This window comes from Tachypleus tridentatus, chromosome 4, assembly GCF_004210375.1.
Source record: "Tachypleus tridentatus isolate NWPU-2018 chromosome 4, ASM421037v1, whole genome shotgun sequence".
Lineage (NCBI taxonomy): Eukaryota > Metazoa > Arthropoda > Merostomata > Xiphosura > Limulidae > Tachypleus > Tachypleus tridentatus.
In genome coordinates this window covers 79,012,892-79,027,714 of record NC_134828.1, presented here as the reverse complement: position 1 = coordinate 79,027,714, position 14,823 = coordinate 79,012,892, and the positions used below count along the sequence as shown (strand labels likewise).

General features: G+C 33.5%; 1 protein-coding gene and 1 long non-coding RNA gene across 3 annotated transcripts in view; one reads left to right on the top strand and one right to left on the bottom strand.

The window, feature by feature from the left end:
• LOC143249517 (uncharacterized) overlaps positions 1-1,525 on the bottom strand; it is a 140,894-nt gene extending 139,369 nt beyond the window's left edge. Inside the window, exon 1 of the mRNA XM_076499503.1 lies at positions 1,241-1,525. The gene's annotated coding sequence lies outside the window, so the exon portion shown is untranslated. The remainder of the gene's footprint in view (positions 1-1,240) is intronic.
• Positions 1-14,519, top strand: part of LOC143249518 (uncharacterized) — a 107,935-nt gene extending 93,416 nt beyond the window's left edge. For both annotated transcript variants that reach the window (XR_013027811.1, XR_013027812.1), the window contains one exon: positions 11,705-14,519. This is a non-coding gene — a long non-coding RNA (uncharacterized LOC143249518). The remainder of the gene's footprint in view (positions 1-11,704) is intronic.
• Positions 14,520-14,823: the final 304 nt, after the last annotated feature.

Genomic DNA, 14,823 nt, shown 5'->3' with positions numbered 1-14,823 from the left:
CTCAGATTACGAGTCTAGTTCCTTAACCACCTGGCCAAGCCGGGCAGTATAAAAGTGTCTCTACACGTTGTGTTGGTTACCTTTTATAAGCCTGAGAAGAGATTTTTTCTAGAAATTTAAGCTAAGGCAACAATATTAGTATTTGCATACACACATCGTACATTATTGATTCTTACGCTCGAGAATTTTCTACAAATTTACAGAATAGGCAAAATTTTCACAGAACACATTGAACAATACAAGTCACATGCACTTCTAAGTATAAATTTAATTTACACAAAGTCAATCTGAGAACAAATATATAATAGTGTATCCGTTACAACCCGCATCTGACCGTTGTTTGTGAGGCAATATCAAAAGGGAGCATTGTATTCACCACTTAGGTCATTTGTTGGGGCTCAACACAGGACGAAGTTGATATCGCAACAATATCTACAGCCAGTATATAACTTCACACGTGTGTAAAAAATTTCCTATCATACAAGGAAGAAATGAAAAATTAAAAACTGTATACATATCTGTGTTATTAATTACAAGAGGATATTTTTATGATAAATATGCCACATAAGCATAGAGTATGTCACTCATAATATTAAATTCGGGGTTGCATTTTACTGGTAGGGATTCATAACAGACCAATAATTAGCTACAGAGCAAAAGCTAACACATTTTCCGTTCCTCACCAGCTCAATGATTTTAGTAAGTCTAATGTAACTATTTTTTACTGACATTATTATCACATTATTATTATTTTTATAATAAAACTCTAAAAGTAACCTAGGTATAGTGGCACCAGAAACGCAGTAAGAAAAATAATATTCACGCCACATTTGACAAACTTAACGACAAATGTCTTTCGGGAGATATATATTGATTTTGTTTTTCAGTTTTTTGAAGACAGAGCATTTAATTCACGTCATATGTGGAGTTACTTATGATGTATTGTGTTCTGAAAGCATGAAAAGACATATACGTAACTTATTTTTCATTTAAAAATAAGTTAAGTAAAAAATTATATGCCAGGCTGTTGCTTTGTTGTCAGCATTCTTTTGGGACAGGAAAATGATTTATGAGGGCTATTGGGAAGATTTACAATTTGTCATTCTACTGGTTCGGTTTATCTTAACACAATAATAATAATCTATTCTTTCGTATAAAATTTTATAACTTCCATTTAACGAAACATTAAAATGTATTGTCTAGATATTATCTAAACCTACATCTATATGATATTTCTAACCTGAAAACTACTTTACATGACACGTGGACTAAACTGCTAGGTTATATGCTCCAAGGTTCAAGCACGGCTATCCAGAATTTGGACCGCTAACTGATGTGAAAGAGAACTAACCAATATTATTCAACGCAACTTGACTACTCTTAACCGAATAGTAGAATTGACTGTTTCTCGTATAACGAACGTACCAACAGTTGTTAAACATGTTCAGCACTATATCGCTGGCGCGAACCTAGAAACTTTTAATACGAAACCCTGCTCGTTAACTCTTATCCAGACTCTGTCCTCATACATGACTACAAAACACACGCCAATCCTTCAGATTATGTAAGCTTTGTATTAAAAAAAAGTATTTATTCAAAACGATTCAGTTATCTATTAGTTCTCGTACAATACTCTTAGTTATTTTTTACCATTATCAATCATACACGTCGCTGGAAATGTGCTGCTAAATGTTAACAGTGCTCAGAATCAACCACAACATACCAATCAACTGTTGTGCTTGTTTAGATTCTTCGGTGAACTTTGTAACTTGTTGTGGTGATTATTTACGGGTAATGAAAAATGTGAATTTTGAGGTGAAAAAATGTCGCGACTGCAGTACATACTGAATATAACATCCACATCACAACATAGTAAAATGAAAAGGCCACAACAAATTACATAATTAACATTTTCTAAAACATTGTTAATTACATTGTTTAGGGGAGGACAAGGAATTTATTTGTAATTAAATCACTCAGCAATGCTCAAATATGTCAACAGAATACTAGCTAATTACTCGAAGTTTTGCGGGGTGTAAGCATCTTTCTTCCCTGGTACTGTTGACGTCACCCTACGGTGTTGGGAGCGTCTATAATTGATGTGGTTTTGGTCATCAGCACATATCTAGCAATGTTCTCCCTCCTACACAGTCAGTTAATCACTCTCTCGTACCCTGCTGGAAAGTAGGAAGACAGCTCAAAGTTCTAATGACATCCTAAATCCACTCTAACGTTGGAACTTTGCCAAGTTGATCGATTAGTTGCTCCAAGAGTTTCTTAGTTGATTGATATGCGTGAGGGTTATTACTTTAAGAATCCTGGGGTATAGGTTATTTATACTCACCAAAAATAATAGAAAGATTTTTTGCAGATTGATATTTTAAATTTGAACACCAAACACTATAATTTAGTTTATTAATTTTGCTAAGCCAGTTTGAGACTTGAAACAAAATTGTTTTTACATAAGCTGTATTACATCGTATCTAAAGAATATATATATATATATATATATAGTCGGAACCCTTTAATTTTCGTTATATTGTAGCTGTCTTATAATATGTAAAAGGTTTTATAAACTAGGTATATAATGAAATTACTTTATCAAGTAAAAAAGAACGAATTCGAAAAACATGCTAATTAATTCCTCTATAGTGACTAGACACTAACTCCTGAAATTCCATCTGATTACAAATCTAATTTTACATATCTGTTTTGCCTATTTTGTTGTTGTTTATGTTATTAATTACAATCAACACCTACCTATCCGCGTAAATGATGTGTAAACTTTATATAGGCAACATTCATAACAAAGTAAAAGAAACAAATATTTAATATATGTGAAAAATTTAATCTCACTTGCTTCTTACTTTTCTATTATGTAAAGAAAAATTACAAACGTATAGATCCACCTTATTTGTCCATAAAATGGTGACTGCACTTCCCAGTCTGTTCTCTTAGATCTGGTGCGTTACCAAACCAATACTTTACAATTAATTCCGAAGTAAAACCAAAAAGAACAAATAAATTAATCAGTTTTAAATGTTTTCCTTGGTACTATAAGTTTAACTGTTGTTCAAAATTATATCTATATTTTTAATCTGTCTCGTGGAATCTAGTAGCAAAAATGAATCTCTGGGAATACTAATTTATTCGACTTTTATTCATTTTCATTAGTAATTCAAATACAGTTCAAAACTGCATTTTAGTTAATGACGCAAGAAAAAATGATTGGGAATGATATCATACGACTCTTTTTACTGACGTTGTAAAGTGAAGACTTCAAGTTTTTCTGTCATTTTTTTCTCCAACGAAATTGATTTTGGAGTCCTGAGAAACTGTTATATATATCCACACACAAAAATAAACGAAACGTCTCCCTCGTGATGTTCAAAAGACTATTTCAGCCTTAACCTGGGAACTTGAAGTTTTTCAGACAATTTATAAGTATTTATTTATAAAGCGAATAGATAATGTAGAGACTGACATTCTCTTGCGTATGGCTAGAAATTATTCATTCCCATTGTATATTTAGTCTCACTATGAGTCATTTAACACGTTCTAGTGATAATTAGAGAAGTGTTTCTGCTGAGGATTCGGGATTCGCGACTCGTTTATGCAAAAAAATCCCCTCCGCTTTAGAGTGTAGGCCGTATTTCAGCATTCTGTTAAGACAAGATTTGGTGTTGGATGCTGTAGATTAGCTACCTACTTTTTCTGTAGTCTATCCGTTCGGTATGGAACAGATAACCGAATATGTCATTTTTTATAACTTATTTGGGCGAATATTCTGAAGCTAACAAAGGTACCGAGAAATTAATAAACCAATAACTGAATACCTGATTAACGATTTATTTTCCCACATGGACAGACATATTCATACGAAAGATCGAGCTTCGAATATTTACTTTATAGCACTGAAACTTAGAATTGAGCCATCATGCCATTGTTTGTTGGAAATCAGTAGATCAAGAATAAAGCCAAAGAAAGGATTACTTTCTATTAATAATAAACACGCTTAAACTATACCCATGTAACCACGGAAGTGGCAGCTGTTGGGGAACCTTAGATATTGTCAATACACCCATCCAAGGGTAGATACGGTTTTGTGTATGGCAGGCTACTGCTTACAAAATGAGCAATGAGCAATTGTTCCTTCTACCAGGAAGTGTGAAAAAAGCATGGTTAAAATAATTTCAGTTGTATGACCATTAAAGTCACTTGCTCGGTACCAGAAATAAGGAGCAGATCTGGGGCGTAACAAGCAACACCAAACAGAGGTTAGGAGTCTTTTTAAAAAATTTAAAAAATGTGAACCTTCCTTCTACACAAAGAGTTCCCCCCCCCAATGGCACAGCTGTATGTCCGGGACTTGTACTGCTAGAAACCTATGGTGGGCAGAGCACAAATAGCCCTTTGTGTAGGTTTGTGCTTAATAACAAACAAAAAACAACTACACAAAGAATATAATTGATTTATCTTTGCCTAAGACCCCCACTAGTACAGCGGTAAGTCTACGGATTTACAACTCTAAAACCAGGTGTTCGATTTCCTCCCGTGGACTCGGTAGATAGCCCGATGTGGATTTGCCATAAGAAAACACATACATTTTGCCTAAATGAAACCAGTAAAATGAAAATATTCAAAGCTTAAGAGAACAAACACAAAGAGAAACACAACTTACATCACAGTCAACAATTCCTGAGCTGCAATCGTGGTGGTCTTACACACACATACACGACGCTTCTACTGATATGTAATGTGTTCATGTTTGTTCTTGTCATGAACTACTTTGTGATAATATAAAGTTAAAAACAAATAATACTAAATAAGATATTGTATTCAATGTGATATTTTATATACTAAAGAAATAAAACATTCATTCGTCATTGTGGCTTCAAAATAGCTAAAGTGACGTGAACAAAGATTTGCGCTTCAAGCAATCACTTGCTGAGTAAAATCAATATAAATTACTTCTATTTGGAAGCATCACGAAATAAAACAAAAACGTGTTTCGTTAGTAAGTGCCTATTTTCCCAATGGTAATGTTAACAATAATAGTTTTTTAAAGATACATAGAGAAGTAGAAACTCCCATTTATATTCAGAGTACTTTTCTCCACTTGTACTTTCTCTCTCCCTCTTTGTTTTTTCGGCCCGGCATGGCCAGGTGGTTAAGACACTCGACTAGTAATCTAAAGGTCGTGGGTTCGAATCCCCATCACAATAAAGATGCTCGCCCTTTTCAGTCTTTGGGCGTTATAAAGTGCAGTCAGTATAACTACTCGTCAGTAATATGTACATAAACAATTGGTAGTGGGTGACGCTGGCTAGATGCATTTCGCCTAAGGCTGCCACTTTTAAACTAGAACAGCTAGTACAGATAGCCATCGACTACCTTTGCGCGAAATTCAACAAACATTTGTCTTGTAATTTAAATTTACATAATAATTAAGGTTTACTGTAATGTTCCAGAATATTGGAAATTATTCCCAAATAAAATTTACTCGAATTTGAGTTATAAAAGCACTTTCGTAGACTTATAAATAACAGAATTTTAGAACTGTTTACCGAGGGTACATATTTTTAGAAATTAAATTAAAACTAACATATTGAAACTTTCGAAACGCAGCTGCTGAACCAATATTCGTATTATTGCCAATAAATGAAGATATTACCGTTGCACGAAATAGATTTAGCTTCGCGTATCATTTTTTCCATAAAAAAGTAATTCTTTGATTACAAATTAATATTAATCTGATTAGGCCTAACACTGAATCGTAACTCATTTGCAAAATGTTACCCGCATGCAATATCAATGAACAGTTAAATCTCATTTCATGGGGACAGTTAATTTCGAAAACTTACATCCTTTCTATAATACACTACAAAGTACTTTTATATTTTACTTGACGAGAATTCAGTTATTTCTAACTTTAATGAAATTTAACTTATTAATACTGAGTATGTTCTATGGATAGCGAAAAGCTAATTTATTACCACAAAGATCCGAAGCATACCTGTTAGTTTTTATTTAACAACACTATAACCTTTGCAACCCGCCTTCCTTATTGCACAAATTTAACATATGTTTTACATTTTGTTACTTGTCTAACTTTACTTCAGATCGGTTACCAGTTTATACGAAACGTAAAGTAGTAATTTTTTTTTATCCACGACCGTTGCGTCGCGGTACACTGCAAACGATAAGCGTGGCCTAACTATACAATACGAGGCTTGTGAAAGGCAAAACGTACACGAAAAGTCTTTAGGATTACTTTGGGGTATATTTAAAAATCTGCTTTGTGCTCTTTCTCCTTCAGTGGAATTTTTACTTATATATCAAATATAAAAGCTAACGGCTTCAATAAACGGGACGAAACTTCAATTACTAACACTTGTTATTAGTTATATTAAAATTATTATTTTTCACTTTTATACACATTTTGCAGAAGTTGAAATACACATCAGAAACGTTTCACTAATGAATTAACATTTTCTTAAACTGAACCCGTCGCACCAAACATGCTCGCCTTCCCTCTAGTCTTACACTGCTAACTTAGGAACGGCTAGTGCAGATAGCCCTTGAGTAGCTTTGCGCGAAATTCAAAAACAAAAAACTTAAACTGAATGAAAAGTTAGCTAGTTATGAGGGTCTTTGGATCTAAAGTTGTCACCGAAAATGCTCACCCTTTCAGCCGTAGATGTGTTGTAATATTATAGTCAATCCCACTATAAGTTAGTTGATTTTTATTTGTTTAATTTCGCGCAAAGTACCTGAGGGCTATCTGCGATACTCGTCCCTAATTTAGTAATGTAAGATTAGAGGGAATGCAACTAGTCATCATTACCCACCGCCATTCCTGGGCTACCCTTTTACTAATGAATTGACTGTCACATTATAAAGCCCCGCGGCTAAAAGGACGAATAGATCTGGTATGATGGGGATTCGAACCCGCGATCCTAAGAATACGAGTTGAGCGTCCTAACGGATTTACTGTTATAAATTTATTTTAATATCTGCTTTTGTTTAAGTTTGATGCATGTGACATATATTGTTAAATATGTTTTGTGCAAGTCCCGCTTGTTCTCTAAATTTGTGAAAAATTCTCAGGTGTGAGAATTAAAAAAGTAATAGCCTTTTATTCTCCCGAAGAAGAATAGTCAACTATTTAAAACCGCTCGAGTTTTGGGTGTCGTTTTGAAAATATCACAATGGGATTGACAGTATTGTTGCAAATTGAACTTTCTTGAACCACGTCTAAAAGGTTTATAAATCGACTTGCCAAGAGACAGCTATAGAATATTGTTGGTCATCTACAGTCACTATACGTTCAAATGCTATAATTGTGGTAAACGCTTGTTAATCAGAAAACTACAGAATTTCACCACGAACGTTTATAGATTTCGAACATTACAAACCGTTCAACTTCAGTGAATTAACTTCGGAAGTTATTATTTCTACGAGGACATTAAACATGTTCGTCAGTAAAAAATCAGCTTGTAAGTGGTGTGAGGCCAGCCAAGAAAAGACAGCTAGCTAGCTTAACTGAGATGTAGCAATATCAACTAAAAATTAATTTACTCGACGTGACCTGGACTGTTGATAATATATTCAGTTGTAGACCAGATAAAAGACTCAATATAGTTTGTAAGCTTGTAAAACCCATGTATATATACTGCTATTTGTAATAACTATTTTAACAACCGTTATTATAAATTGTAGTGTTGTTTGTACATTAAAATATTTTTTGTTAAGAAAGAAAATTGCGTGTATCAGTCGTGTTGATAAGTATCATAAATTTAATACGTATCGATATTTAATTAACTTTTTATTTCAAGTTTCTGGCTATTTGGAATCGCAGTACGTAACGTACGTTACATAATAAATGGGAGACTTGTCTGAGATAAATTATGATACCTAACATTGGCCATTCCGAATCCCTATTTGTCAGTAAAGATCAGCATTTGGAATGGTGACAGATTGTCTCAGTAACTTTGCCATTGACCAACAAACAAACATATTTTTGTAATTACAATGAAGTAAAAGACAAATACAAACACGGCTACTGTGATAATATTGGATGTACTGTTGCACTACAGGCTTCTAAGGAAAGTAGCTCTTTGAGGGATTCATTGTTTTAGTAATAACCAGGCTTTATGCAGAATATATCGTAAAAATACAGACTGCCTTGCAAATTTCTAATTAACGCACATTTTTGGAGTAGGTTAAACCTTAAAATATTAATAAATATTTTAGCCGAAAACATTCTTCATGTATAATGATGATATATTATTAAATTTACATGTTACAAAAAATAAAAATATAAAGAAAAACTTTTATTTGGCACCCTTCCAAGAAACTATGATACTGTGATTACGCCATTTATGTAGCTAAAGTATACTTCGTATACAAATCGTACTAAGCATGAATACCACGTGAAATGATTTAACTGTAAAAACTTTATTGCAAAGCGCTTGAGTGGGGATTTGCACTGCACTTCATAATCAGGTTTATTGCTACCAGTTATTTTGGCAGACAAAAACCAGAAATTCGAGTTTGGTATACGTCTAAATAATTGTGAGCGAAGTATCGTAGGAAGACAGGCCTTTTATCTCATTTTCATTGCTTTAACATGAAAGTCCGATAGTTATTGTAAAATTAAAAGTTGAACAGCGAACAAGCGACTTGTTATATAAAAAGTTGTAAAGTTGTTGCTAGTTGTATCAAGCAAAATATGTTTACAGAAAGAATTCTAAATGATCATTAACAAACTCAGAGAAACGCTTTAGACAGCACCTGCACACCTAATTAGATACGGTACAGATGTCGCTGTGGTACATTACCAAGCTCACAACTTGTAGCAAATCCACGCAGAAGTGAATAAAATACTAACGAAGCTGTTAAATTACTAAAAGAGCTTTCTTTTCTTGACCTTAACTTTGCTATTCAATTTATCCAAAATCTGTAATCTAGAAAGAAAAGGCAGTATGAATAGTACATGATTTGAAAACAAAATGATACAAAAATTGTTTAATCTGTACATATACACATGGTGAGGTGGTTACAATAAACACGGCCTGGCAACGCACTCGATTCGTAATTTGAGGGTCGCGGGTTCGAATCCCCGCCATACCAAACATACTCGCACTTTCAGCTGTGGGGATATCATAATGTAACGGTCAATTCCACTATTCATTGGTAAAAGAGTAGCTGAAGAGTTGACGGTTATTTTCTCTGACTAAGTGCCTTTATTCTAATCTTACACTACTAAATTAAGGACAGTTAGCCCTTGTGTAACTTTGTGTGAAATTCAAACAAAACAATGAATACAAACATAACTAGGGATAGCGGACTGACTGTAGGTCGAACTCCTTAATAATTGTTTTTCTTCTGCGTATGTACAAAACAATAACTGAAAGGTTTGGCACCATTTATCTTGTAAATTTTAAAAACAAGAAAATTATTTTTAGTACAATCAGAAAATTTTAAACAATCTTAACGAAAAGGGTTATGATTTGAAAGTATTTTAAAAGCTAACGAAGCATGATATAATTAATTATATTTGTCACAAAACATTATGCTAGGACTATTATATTTTAAACACTACATTTCTACATTAGTCTTTTAAGGATTTTCAATAATGAAAAGAGTCTATAGTAATAGTATTTCAATCAAACTGTCCCCAGCTAGTACAGCCATAAGTCTATGGATTTGTAACGTTAAAATTAGGGGTTCGATTCCCCTCGGTCGATGCAGTAGGTAGCTCGATGTGATTTTTCTATAGTAAAATCCACAACCAAATTGTATTAGTCTTATGCATTGTTAAACACATGATATATTTGTTATATTATATTTTAAACATTACATTCCTACATTAGTCCTTTTAGGATTTTCAATAATTAGAAGAGTCTATAATAATAGTATTTTAATCTTTATTCGTCATATCCATTGTCAAAAACATAATAGGAAGCATGATATAATTAATTATATTTGTCATAAGGCATTATATTTCGCAAACAAAGTGTACAACGCCAAAGCCTACAGATGTTTTCATGTTCCTTTGAGATGATGTACCAAATATTCTGCATATCTTGTTAGAAAATGACATTTCGAACATCGGCATCATGTGTGCATGTATGTTGATGTTCTGATTAATATTAGATTTTGCTCAGAGCAAGCTATCTATAAATATAACTAAAAATCAACCCTGTAATGAACACATCTAATTAAATATACTATTCTAGTGCTGTTATTTATAAATTCAGAATCTTTTATTGTTTAATTAGTTGAGCATCCTCGCTGTTAACGATATTTTTAGCTATAATGATAGCATAAATGTTCCTTTTTTTGTCGTAAGTCATAAAGTATTTGATTTCATCGAATATATTTGTGAAAACTACATGTGTATACGTGTATCATAAGTGGAACTTGAAAACAGATTTTATCAGTTGGTAGATAGAATGTGTTGGATATGCTGCAGCGCGAGGACCTTGTCTCAACACTTTAGGTCACACGTGCCTTTATGATATATCATCTAATTATTCTAATACTCAGATACGTTGTTTTAAACTTTCGGTAAGAGCACTTTAAAGAGGAATAAAAAAGAATAAATAATTATTTTAAAATATAATTACAAATAATCATTTTCGAAAAATAAATTGCATTAAGGACAGACATTTACGAAGGTTTTGAATAAAATAATACACGAGAAAGAAATTATGGCGACACAAAACATTGGTTATGAACATGTGTCAAAATAAGATACAGCAAAGTTTTAAATTACACAATATTCTAATTAGTTTCTGATATCTTACTCTGTAGTATTTCTTTTCCTCCTAACTTGGGAGTAAGTACGTTAGTTGTTTTACATTAGATGTGCCTTCTCTTGGACAAATATTGCTTATATAACTATTCTTCTTGAAACGTTATTTTATCTTGTAACAATGGTAAATGAGAAGGTCCAATGAGTTTCGATGTTCTAGTTATCTGTAAAGCAAGGCGGAAATTTATCTAAAAAAAAATAGAAAAAAGTGGATGAAGAACAAATCAAAAGTATTATGGTACAACTCAACCATGGAATCTCTTTTACTGAGTACAGTTTACTAGTATGTAACTATGTTCAAATTAAACTAATGTATGGTTTGAATACTCGCTTACATTATATGAGAATTAGTACAAGATTACTTATCGCAGAAAACATTTCCCGCCACTTTTCCCTGAACGGTATAAAATGAGTTCATAATAAAGATGAGGGGCAATTCTATGTTACCATATACATATATATATATATACATGGCCCGGCATGGCCAAGTGTGTTAAGGCGTTCGACTCGTAACACGAGGAACGCAGGTTCGAATCCCAGTCGCACCAAACATGGTCGCTCTTTCAGCCGTGGGGGCGTGATAATGCGACGGTCAATCCCACTATTCGTTGGTAAAAGAGTAGGCCAAGAGTTGGCGGTGGGTGGTGATGACTAGCTGCCTTCCCTCCACTCTTCCACCCCTAAATTAGGGACGGCTAGCGCAGATAGCCCTCGAGTAGCTTTGCACGAAATTCAAAAAACAAACAAACGAACATATATATATATATACACATATAAAATATACATCTTAGTTTAGTTACTTATATTTTATACGATTAGTGTTAGTTGTTTATTTGTTGAGGGCTAAAAAACTCTTTTATATTGAATTTATTTTTATTTTAGCAGTTGCAAGGAGAATGAATAAGTTGTGGCTCCTAACCTGCCAATGACTAATGCAACACAAAAGCCTTGTGAAGCCCCCCATCTGGCTAGTCCTACATGTATACACAAAAGTTAAGCAGACTTGGGGATGTTTATTTGCGAAGACGATGAAGCCATATTTAGACGAACCACATTGTATTATCTTCCAATAGTGAATTTCGGGGAAAAGTCATTGTACTGAAAACAATAAGAAGAAAAACTATCAGGGTGACTCAATACACATACAGTAGTTTTGACATTACAGCCACCTACAATTCTAAATTTACAACAATTTTTTCTTATGTCCATTTCTCACGAATAGCTTGTTTTGTTGTTATTAGTTGCTTTTTTTTTGGGTGGGTGGGTGGAGAGGAAGTATTATATACTGAAGTCTGATGGCAAAAGAGACAAATTCATAAGTTCTGACTTCAGTATTTTTGTGATCAGTTCATTTGACATTTTTCTTTTTGATGTTGTAGCTTTTCTCCGGAAGTATGACTGAATTATAAATTTATTTTAACAGTTAAGGTAAACGCATAAAATCTGAACGTTTTATGTTTATCTACTTATGATGTTAAATGTTCCACTATTCACGTTACAAAGCAAAAATTATACCTTTTATCCTTTTGTCAGGCAACCAATAAAACATCAATAATTTCTAGATAAACTGAATCCGACCGAGATAATACCTAGGAAGTTAACATAGATCCTTTGGGATTTGAAATAACGGTATTCCCTCAACAAAAGTTATCTTTGTCAACGTTCCAGATCTAAGTAGATTGCATGTTGAGATCGATAGAGAACGAAGTTTCCCTATCCTACCTACGACATGCTAATTTATTTAATAAGCACAGTTATAGTTTGATTCAACTGTCACATGTTCTAGATTATTTAATGATAGGCTCCCCGCTAGTACAGCGGTATGTCTCCGGATTTACAACTCTAAAATCAGCGGTTCGATTCCCCTCGGTGGGCTGAGCAGATAGTCCTTTGTGGCTTTGCTATACGATAAACACACACACACACACACACAATTTAATGATAGCTAGTCCGTAAAACCTTGCCCAGAAATAACAAAGATGTTTTAACTACACTCACGAACCATACCATCCATAGAAAGAGCTGCAGATAGAGAAGTACAGCATACCCTCCATAGAAAGAGCTACAGAGAGAGAAGTACAGCATACCTCCATAGAAAGAACTACATATAGAGAAGTACAGCAAACATAAAAAAAAGAATACTGGAGCCCCTTGTGTACAAACGAAAAATTTAAGAATCGTGGATCAATTGTTGACTAACTTTTTATTTTTTGTCGTATTTGTAGCAGCACGTATTGTGTATGAAAAAGTAAGAATTCTAGCAGTGTTTACAATAAATATTTCTCTGACTATTGATCCCTGAAGATTAATACACTATATATTTGATTTTATTAAAATACTACAAAATATTTGCATGCATATTTGGTTTTTGTACTTCGTTTTCTGATTTTTAAGTCTGCTTCGTAGCTGAACAAAAACTGAAACTTATAAAACGTCGTTTTCTGTTTTCTATGTTTGACGCCATCACGAAACAAGCGAGAAGCAAGCTCGTAGCTGCAGTTCAAGTCATTTCTCCCTACGTTAGACGGGTTGAATGAGAATACATATCTTTCAGCCAATCATAGTTTACGTTTTCAGAAATCTGTTTTTCTATTGGTTAAGTATGAAAGGAACCTGACGAACCTAGATCAGTTGCCAAGGCTCAGAGTATCGACCATGGCGTAGGGAGGGTGTAATTTCAACTATTGTGTTGAGCCTCTATAGAACAAGATAAGTAGTTTATCATGCGTTCGGTGGAAAATTGAGGGAGCATAAAAAAAATTCATTCGATACAAAAATAAAAGTGATACAGATCAAACATCAAACTTCTTAGAGAAGTTTGTTATTACTCTGTCAACATCGTTATCAAAGTCAGTAAAAATGAACAAATAAATCAATAATAGATAAACTAGCCGCAAAAGCGATCGTTTATTCAGTCTGTCATTCGTTGTACGAGTTAATTATACTTTTAATTAAATATTTTGAAAGCAATTTTTTTTTGTCATACGAATATTTTATAACAGTGTACATGGATCAGTAATACAAGTTATGTTTTGCTTTAAGCAGCGTTGTAAGCATAAACAATTATTGTACACAAGTTAAATAAATTTAGTGTACTGTTGACTAACTTTAACATCATTCATTTCTTTGTGCAATTACACCAAACATGGTTGCCCTTTCAGCCGTGAGGGCGTTATTATGTTACGGTCAATCCCACTATTCGTTGGTAAAAGAGTGAGCCCAAAAGTTGGCGGTAGGTGGTGATGACTAACTGCCTTCCCTCTAGTCTTACACTGCTAAATTACGGACGGTTAACGCAGATAGCTCTTGTGTAGCTTTTCAAAACAAACAAATGTCTTTGAGTTATTTTTCTATTAGCTTTAATCAGTCATCTCACTAATCAATAACAACAAGTGAAATGTAAGTTATTCAACGTACACGATAAAGTGCATTCAAGCACTTCATTTACCATAATTCATTCGATGTCCGAAGTTGCGAGAACTAAACAAACAGAAGCAAAATTTTTACAATAAAGAAAAAAAAATGTTATTGTTTTTAATGTTGAAACCACATTTCGCTTGGCGAAGTGTTTTTGCAATTTGATACATTTTTAGGTATAAAAGATTATTTTCCATGATTTTATTACTGTTTCACATCCAGTGGCTCAGCGGTAAATATGAAACATACAACGCTAAAAACCACGTTTCGATAACCCTGATGGGCACAGCACGATAGTCCGTTGTGTATCTTTGTACTTTAAACTATCAAAACGTAACTATTATTTACCTTTGCTTAAAGTTGTATTGTACGAACGGGGCCAGGTAACTTTTGGGTTGACTACAGTTGACACAACTTTTGTCTACTCAGTATTATATTATAACGTTTGCGCTTCACAAAATTGTGTATATTTTTACTATTTGTTTATCATAATAAGTTGTTGACGCCAGATGGCGCTGCATAAAGACAAATAAGTTATTTATCCGTCTTTGAGTAGTTAAGTCGAAAGTTCAGAATTCAACTGG